General features: G+C 41.5%; 2 long non-coding RNA genes across 2 annotated transcripts; both read left to right on the top strand.

Annotated features, from left to right (window-relative positions):
* The first annotated feature begins 1,543 nt into the window (after window positions 1–1,543).
* LOC123099514 (uncharacterized) lies at window positions 1,544–4,181 on the top strand. Its single transcript, XR_006448173.1, has 4 exons — window positions 1,544–1,609; window positions 1,684–1,740; window positions 2,088–2,297; window positions 2,474–4,181. It is a non-coding gene; the product is annotated as an uncharacterized lncRNA (long non-coding RNA).
* Window positions 4,182–4,759: 578 nt separating this feature from the next.
* Window positions 4,760–5,911, top strand: LOC123099515 (uncharacterized). Its single transcript, XR_006448174.1, has 3 exons — window positions 4,760–5,107; window positions 5,232–5,294; window positions 5,647–5,911. It is a non-coding gene; the product is annotated as an uncharacterized lncRNA (long non-coding RNA).
* Window positions 5,912–9,010: the final 3,099 nt, after the last annotated feature.

A 9,010-nucleotide genomic window follows, 5' to 3' on the forward strand; every position in this document is an offset into this window, starting at 1 on the left:
GTGTGAGCTAAATATCTTAGAATCTTCGAATGTTCTTTGAAAAGGACACTCATCCTAACACTTATGCAAAATTGATGACTTAGATGTGCAACCCATGAATAAACGTTTTTCTTCAATTAATGAAGACTAACACTCTAAGTGTGAAGAAATTAACGAAGAATTTGATTCTCAGAGCCCTACGACAATTGTACGCGGTGTCTGAAATCATCATTCTTATACAGTGGGTCACGCCACCACCAAAAGTTGAAAATCTTCAATTTGAGTTTTTCCTCAGTTTTGAAATTCCTCAGTTGTTCAATTTATTCAACTTTGCAATGTCTTCACCATTTCCGTCATTTTTCTTCATTGGCTATATATATCTCTACTCCTAATGTCTCAGTTGGTAGTCTCCGTTCCGGGTTTATTTTCGTCCCACCATTTTCGTCCGGTTTTTTTTCGTCCTCACTCCCACCTCTGACTTATCCATTAGAAACCGAAAAAACCTCCTCCTGAAGCCCCAACCCGCACCCATCCACGTACCAAAAAATAGACCTACGAAGGTTAACCAACGAAAAAAGACCTACCAAGGTTAACCAGCGACAAAATAACCTAAACCTATCATCCGCTCCCTCGCGCCCCTGTTGCTTCCTCCCCGATCCCGATCTGGATCGAGGGGACGAGGAGCTCCTGCCTCCCCGACGGCCGGCCTCCTCCTCGCCCCGCCGCTGCGTCCGGCGCCGCCACGGCCTCTGGAGCCAGGGAAGCCATGGCCTGAGCTCGGCCTCGAGGTCCCCGTCGCCGTCTCCTGCAACTTCTGCCCCGCCGCCTCACCGCCCGAGCTCGCCGTCGCACCAACCTCGGCACCGCGCCGCCGCCGGCTCTGGCACGGATCTGGGCATGGCAGCGCGAAGTGGCCGTTTCTCTGGCTCGATCTGCTGCTACAGTGTCCAGGCGGCCGGAAGGAGATGGTCGGTGGTTGGAGGAGCTGTAGGCGCGCTGGTCTTACACGGTGAGGGTTGGCAAGGTGGGCTACTCGGGTCCACTTGTTGGATGGTTAAGGTTGCCGGTGAAAGCTGAACTCCGGCAGTGGCCGGAGTTGTCGATGGCGGCACCGGCAAGCCGTTTCCTTGCTGAAGGTATCAATGTTGCAGTCCTCACCTTCCACTGCCCCATGCCTCCCCCTGTGATTCACTGAAAACCTGATTCTTTTTCTTAACCTGAAGGTATCAATGCTTGGACATGAACTCTGTTGTCATCCTATTTTAACAATATTAGGCCCAAATTTGATGTATTTTCATAACGCTGAGCTCTGTTGTCATCCTATTTTCTACAATCTTATGCTATTCTTTTTCTTCCATTCGTTTGCTTAACATTATATTCTCTGTAGATATGTCAAATTTGATGTGTTTGAAAGATGACTAAGAGTAGCAGTACTGTCGTATGGCCGGCTTAATTAATATTCCAACCACCAATCGTGGCTACTAACTACCAAGAAAAGCAGTCATATGTGTACCTTTACTAAGAGTAGCAGTTCCTGAAGTTTATATATTGCAGACTGCGGTGCGGTGGTCAATAAATCATGTCAAATGTTGTAGGGTGCTCGAAGTAATGAGTTTGCTGCTGCTTCAAGGTTGGAAGAAACATTCAACTTCTACCATACTACCAGTCCTGATGTAGCTAAGCTTTTCCACATTGACCCTGCAGCCAAGTGCACCTCTGTAGTCTTGCTGAAGAAAGAGGAGGAGAAGTTGAACGTATAAGGTATTTTTATCACTAACTTGGTTCAGCTTCCAGCAGCTGCATTTTCTTTCTATGCATATTAGATTATTTGACCTATGAATTCAATATAAATGTACCGTGCTTTGTGCTGACAATGAGTTCAGAGCATCTAGCATTGCCGAAGTCATATCGGTTAACACACTAACACTGATCACCACCCTCACACAGGAAAATGCCTATGCGATATTTGATAGTCCAGTCAAGAAACCAATATGTTCCGTCCTCCTCTATTTTGCAATAACTCGCTCGGTTTTCCCGATCCTTCGTGTCCTTTTCCTATCAAGGCTGGTAGTTATTCCTCTTCTTGATTGTTTTGTGTGTCGTCACAGGTGTCGTGGCCGGAGGCCACATGGACCCCACCTCCGCCGCAGGGGCGACGTGTATTTCCTCTTGCTTCACCGCCTTATAGCCAAGCAGACCAGGAGTGACCACCTCTCCTACTACACCAGCGGCCTTCACTGGCTCTAGAGACATGGTGGCCATTGACGCTCCGACGCCGATGAGTAATCAGTTCCATCATTGACATATAATCTGACAAGGTAGTGGCACATGCTCTCCTCATCGTGATATGATCTAATTGTTGTTCGCTTGATCTTGATGTGTCGTTTGCTGCCTGTTTGTATTTACTTTAACTGCTCACTACAGAGTACGGTTGTCGGTATATACTCTCATTCCATGATTTATCTTTACTTTAACTGCTCACTTCATCTCACAGTTGTTGGGCAGGATGGGTTCCATTGGCATTGTGGTCCAGACACAATAATTCTTTGAAGCAGCGCCGTAGTGGAATGATGTAAAAAAAAGTGTGATGTGCCACAATTTGGATGAAATGATTTCTAGCTGCTATGAGGAACGAAGCTTAATCGGTGACTGCACTCTTTTTAACCAAGCTTCAGTCTAAGGTAAATGATACCACATATTATGACTCCTCTTTTTAATCTTCTATTTCTCATGCTGAAGTGTTGCTATTAATACTTGTATGTTAATTTAGCTATTGGAATCCTTCGTCATCTTCCTGTTTGGTTAGTAATTATTTGGGAGATAATCACTTTGGGGTTTCAGGCACCTTGGTATGCACATGGCAATGCAGAGCCCAAGAATATGATTCTGGACAGTAACCTGTAGTTTCATCAACCATACTTCTGGTCATACTACTGTACCTACAATCACTCTCATTCAAATTTTTTTAGAGGAACTGCATTTCACCGATCTGGACATTCAGTTAAGGAATTTGAAAGGTTCAGGTCATACATGATTGATATGTGCATTTAATTGCAAGGTCAAAACTTTTACTGAGATGCTTCTTTGCCCCATTACAAGTTATGAATGACACACTTATTTTCAAGTTTGACGTCTAATTGCTCCCTTCTTCTTGATGCATAATTTTCAGCAATCAAGGTTGGTCGCTACCTTACCCTGTCCTCGCATAGTTAATAGAAATCCAATTTAAGGTTTTATAATTAAATACAACGCCAAGAAGTACTACCGCGGGCATCATGTGTGCTTGAAACAAATCTTCTCTTTTTCTAAAAGAGTGGTATCAGTTTGTTCGGAATTAGAATATTCCTCTTTTTGAAACACTCACATGTCTTTTGATTATTCTAACCTGGGACTAAGTACAGTTGGATGCAAGCTTGATATGTAAGTACGTCTTAGTTTAATTATTAGTCCTTGACCATGAGCAAGAATCTAGCTAGATGGGCTTTCATGTTACACATATATGCTTGTTACTGTTTTGCGAGCTAATATCTATTAATTAATTAGTTAGATGCTTGAATTAACCTGTACTAACTATTATTGGTTATCACCGTCCACCGTCTTCGTTTGGTTGTAAGTTGTTGACCATTAGCAAGAAGCTAGCTAATTGTGTGTGCATGCCACACACGTGCACATATATCAGTTGTTGCGAGTTAAGATCATCTGCCAACTACCTTTATATGTAATTGTGTGCTGCATTCTCACTGCTTCCAGTAGATACTATCATTTCAGAGTTCACCTAAAATTTGCAATGTTCAAATTTTTGGGATCAAAATACAACTTTTTTTAAATTTAAGCCAATATAAAGTGTGTGCAGGTTGAATTTTAAACTATTTTTGCTTACAAGAAGCTTATCAGTTGTAATGTTTAGCACCTACATAACCTGATGGTCTTGTAGTGACTTGGGATTGGCGATTAAAGAAACATGGGTATCGAGCATATTAATGTGAGAAGTAGATATACAATATGTTATAAAGGAGAAGACAAGTAAATATTGAGTGTGAAAGATAAGTATGATTTTTTTACTATCATATGAATTATTGAATTTAATCTGGTATTCAACCCCTCAAAATTAGATTTAATACATGCTACTACACCATTACTTATCTCTACTATTAAAGGAGAATTTGACAAGTAATCAAGCAAGTCAGCACTATCGTCGATGGAAGTTGACAAGTAAGTTTCTCCATGAAGCTGATCTGATGTGAAGCTTGTGCCAGATAAAAGGTTAATTGAGTTCTCATCTCCAATATGTGTGCATTCTAACTATCCTTGTTGATTCAGTGGTTCCATGATGCTACATTTCACTTGTTTTTCACCTCTTGATGCTACTATGGACAGAAGGCGTTTGCTAATTTGCACTTTAATTTATTTTCTGATAAACTGTGCCAATATCACCTGCATTATGATTTTTAAATTATTGATCCCTGCTATAATGTAACGTGCCCACATAACAAGTATTCCGCAATCTTCGCAAGCATGTATTTGTATGTCTAACTGTAGGTGGAAGAACAAGATCCACTGTGTGTGCAACGGCAACAATAAATATCATGTCATTAGGGAGACTTCTGATAATTCTACTCTGCATTTTTTTTTGCTTTAGTAGAAGTGTTCTGCCGCATTATTCAACTATGTGTGACCAATCTGACACACCTCAGGAGTTCTATATATATATATATATATATATATATATATATATATATATATATATATATATATATATATATATATATATATAGACTGAACAATTGATTCAGGTTTTTTTTCTCAAGTGGGGATGCAAATTGGGCATCAAGGTGTACGACAGAGGATGACAAACGATTACGTTGTGCACGTTAGTCCGCGTACAACTTAAAAGTTGATTGATACTTTTCATTTTATATTGATGTTCCCTCCAGCGAGAACAATTTTTTGACTGGATGTGTTTAATTAGATATGCTCTTTTATTTGTGCGAAGTTGTTCAGACTTTTCTTTGATTCATTATTTTAGCTGCATAAAAAAGGAGTACGAGTACTGTTTGGTTCCATGCAGGACCAACCAAGGAAGAGAAGCAAATCACAACCCTTTAGTTCATGGTCTAGGAGCAGGAAGGTACACATCCATCTTTGTGATATTCTGATATGAATATGCATAGTACTACGTACAGAATCCCTCAATTGTGTAGATAGGTCATCAAGTAATGGTTAGTAATTCATACTTCTGCTTCACCTTTCAGTTAATTATCCGCTTTCAAGTATTTGTTGCCGAAGTGAGCATCTAATTGCAGGAATTCTGTGAGGTAACCATCTCAATCTTTTTGTCACAAGGCTCTTGCGCGGCAGAGATTTTTCCTTGGTCATAAATGAATTAGTTCCATTCTTTGACAGTAAGAGAATGGAGCCAGATGGAGGAACATCAGCATTGATGGCAACAGTTCCATTCTCTTGTTGTAGTAGTGTCTTAATTGGAAGAATATTTTGATGATGTTGATTGCTTTCTGTTCTCATCTTTTCACCATTTTAGATCACTTTCCGGATAGTTCAATACTATATTTTTGGGATTAACTGTAACATTATGTGAATATATATGTTTATAGTTAAAATCAATGTTCATCAGCAATCAGCCTTCTAACTAAATAATAGTTTCGCAAGGGCTTCTCTACACTGGTACAGTCTCTCGCTGGTACACGATTTGAGGCATAGGAGGGAGGGGCACGTTGCGATGTCGTCTTTGGTCATGGCTATAGCTTATGAGAAGAATGGGATTTATGCTTTGGCAGACTGCCCCGTGGTTAGCAAGTCATTATTGCCGCCTCCGCTTCCCAAGTTGCCTCGGCTTGCTGTTGGTGTGTGCTGCTTCTGCAGCTCCTGCCGGCCGCCTCTTAGGTTGGGTTTTGCAGCCACTACTGAAGTTTCCATTGCCAAGGCAAGGCGTTGTCGTCTTACTTGCAAGGCACACATTGCACTGCGGGCAACATTTTGCTATGCATGGCCACTCATGTCAAAGCTGGGTTCCAGTTTGACGACCTCTCTACCAAGTATCCATGTTCTTCTTCCCTGTACTTTCTTCATCTGCTGTTATACTCTCTTGCAAGTACGGCTTATCCAGTTTGATGTCATGTTGCTTCGGCAGTTGTGTATTAACCCCTAGAGGAAGAAGAGGGGGGAGATGGAAGTTGTAGGCGCGTGCCCCCGGCCGACCGTTGTTAGACCAGGATGAGCTAGCGGCGGTGGTCGTCGAGGACTGTAAGCATCCACGGATTGTCGTGGTGTAGTGGTGCCACCGAGGGCACCAACATCAGCAGTAGATGCAACAACGGCGACAGCGGTAAGAGACATAGGCCAAGGATAGGGATAGAGCAACTCAGCCACAATAATTTTTTACTAATTATGAGATGTTTCTTATTTATTCTGGATATGATCTACTCCCTAGATTTCATAATGTACTGCTCTTGAGAGGTGGAGCATTAAAGAGCAAATCAACTGGGCCAGGCCTTCATGGCTTCGTCCCCTACTTTCTACTGATCCATGCCAACTGCGTAGTTATTTACTTTGGAAAGGCCGAGATATATTTCACATTTAACAGAAAAGTTCACACTGCAATTGTCTCTACAAAGTTATGTTTTGTTTTCATTATTTGTTTATGTAACTCAGTTTTGGACTTGGTACTCATCTTGACAATAGTGTTTTTAGATGGTGCTGGGGAATAGATTCAGTTGAGTGGTGGAGTTAGCACTTGCTCATGGTCATGGATGACTCTTCCTCATCGATGGATGTATGTTTAGTACTCCGTCAGTTTCATAATTCTTGTCGTGCTTTTAGTTCAAAGTAAAACCATGACAATAACTATGGAACGGAGGGAGTACTTATTTGTCGAACCGGAGTTAGTACGTGCATGGTGTGTGGTAACTACTCTTGCATTTGAAAAAAAAATTGCGCTTTTAGTCTTTTAGAGGCTTTGTACTCCATTGATACACATGTGGCGTATCTGCAGGATAGATAATGCTTCATTGGTAGCACACACAATGCATCTAGAGAAAACAATTGCTTTCATCAGCATACGGGGATATATTCTTCAGTGGACATTCAGCTAGAATACATATGCATTTTCCATATACTTCAGAGTTTTTTCTCTCAAGGGAGCTGCATTTTTTTTGAGAAAGGGAATAAAACATATTGGTTTTTTTCATGGTATTAGCCACCTCTATTGTGCGTCTCAATCATTTAAATTTTGGGCATTGTACTATCATGCATCAGTTTTGCAATAAATTTGTAGAAGTTTTTGCCCCCAAGAATACAATGAGAAATATTTGCCGCAACTAAACTTTGTTGAGCATGTCTATTAACACTTTCCTCTTCTCCTATTAGATGTAATGATCTAGACCAAAGCAAGCCTCATGTATATTGATACTATACTAGAAGGCCACCGAAGAATTTTACAGAACAAGAGAAGATGGCGTGCACCGTATCTTTAAGATGACTTCCCTCACCATGTGGCATGCACTTTTTGGTTGTACTTTAGCGCAATTGCCATGTATGTAAGGGATGCAATTAGGTTGAATATTGCAATTGTAGTTTTTTCTGAACTTTTTCAACACCCCAGCATTAGTAAAATACTCCCCCCATTCCATAATGTAAGACGTTTTTGCAAGCTATATGTTTGTTATACATTATATTGCTGGAAATCAAGAATTTACTCTTTTTGACTAATATTGTGTTTTAATAGTCCATTTCCTGTGTTTCAAAGGGCTGCGATAGTGCATCTTGCTATGCATGGCCACTCATGTCAAAGCTGGTTCCAGTTTGACGACCTCTCTACCAAGTCTCCATGTTCTTCTTTCCTGTACTTTCTCCATCTGCTGTTATACTCTCTTGCAAGTACGGCTTATCCAGTTTGATGTCATGTTGCTTCGGCAGTTGTGTATTAACCCCTCAAGGAAGAAGGGGGAGAGATGGAAGTTGTAGGCGCGTGCCCCCGGGCGACCATCGTTAGACCAGGATGAGCTAGCGGCGGTGGTCGTCGAGGACTCTAAGCATCCGCGGATTGTCGTGGCGTAGTGGTGCCACCGAGGGCACCAACATCAGCAGTAGATGCAACAACGGCGGCAACAGTAAGAGACATAGGCCAAGGATAGGGATAGAGCAACTCAGCCACAATAATTTTTTACTAATTATGAGATGTTTCTTATTTATTCTGGATATTATCTACTCCCTACATTTCATAATGTAGTTCTCTTGAGAGGTGGAGCATTAAAGAGCAAATCAACTGGGCCAGGCCTTTGTGGCTTCGTCCCCTACTTTCTACTGATCCATGCCAACTGCGTAGTTATTTAATTTGGAAAGGCCTAGATATATTTCACATTTAACCGAAAAGTTCACACTGCAATTGTCTATACGAAGTTATGTTTTGTTTTCATTATTTGTTTATGTAACTCAGTTTTGGACTTGGTACTCATCTTGACAATAGTGTTTTTAGATGGTACTGGCGAATAGATTCAGTTGAGTGGTGGAGTTAGCACTTGCTCATGGTCATGGATGACTCTTCCTCATCGATGGATGTATGTTTAGTACTCCGTCAGTTTCATAATTCTTGTCGTGCTTTGCGTTCAAAGTAAAACCATGACAAGAAATAGGGAACGGAGGGAGTACATATTTGCCGAACCGGAGTTAGTACGTGCATGGTGTGTGGTAACCATTGTTTTTAAGGCGGTAAGGCGAACTAAGGCGCTGGGGGGCACCTTATCGCCGAGGCGACGCCTAAGCGCCTAAGGCGGGCATGTTCGTAAGGCGCTGGGGGCGCCTTATCGCCTAACCGTCCAAGGCGGGACGCGTTAAAAACAATGGTGGTAACTACTCTTGCATTTCAATTTTCTTTTGTGCTTTTAGTCTTTTAGAGGCTTTGGACTCCATTGATATACATGTGGCGTATGTGCCGGATAGATAATGTTTCATTGGTAGCGCACACAGTGCATCTAGAGAAAACAATTGCTTTCATCGGCATACATGAATATATTCT

The sequence above is a fragment of the Triticum aestivum genome, chromosome 4D (assembly GCF_018294505.1).
Source record: "Triticum aestivum cultivar Chinese Spring chromosome 4D, IWGSC CS RefSeq v2.1, whole genome shotgun sequence".
Taxonomy (NCBI): domain Eukaryota; kingdom Viridiplantae; phylum Streptophyta; class Magnoliopsida; order Poales; family Poaceae; genus Triticum; species Triticum aestivum.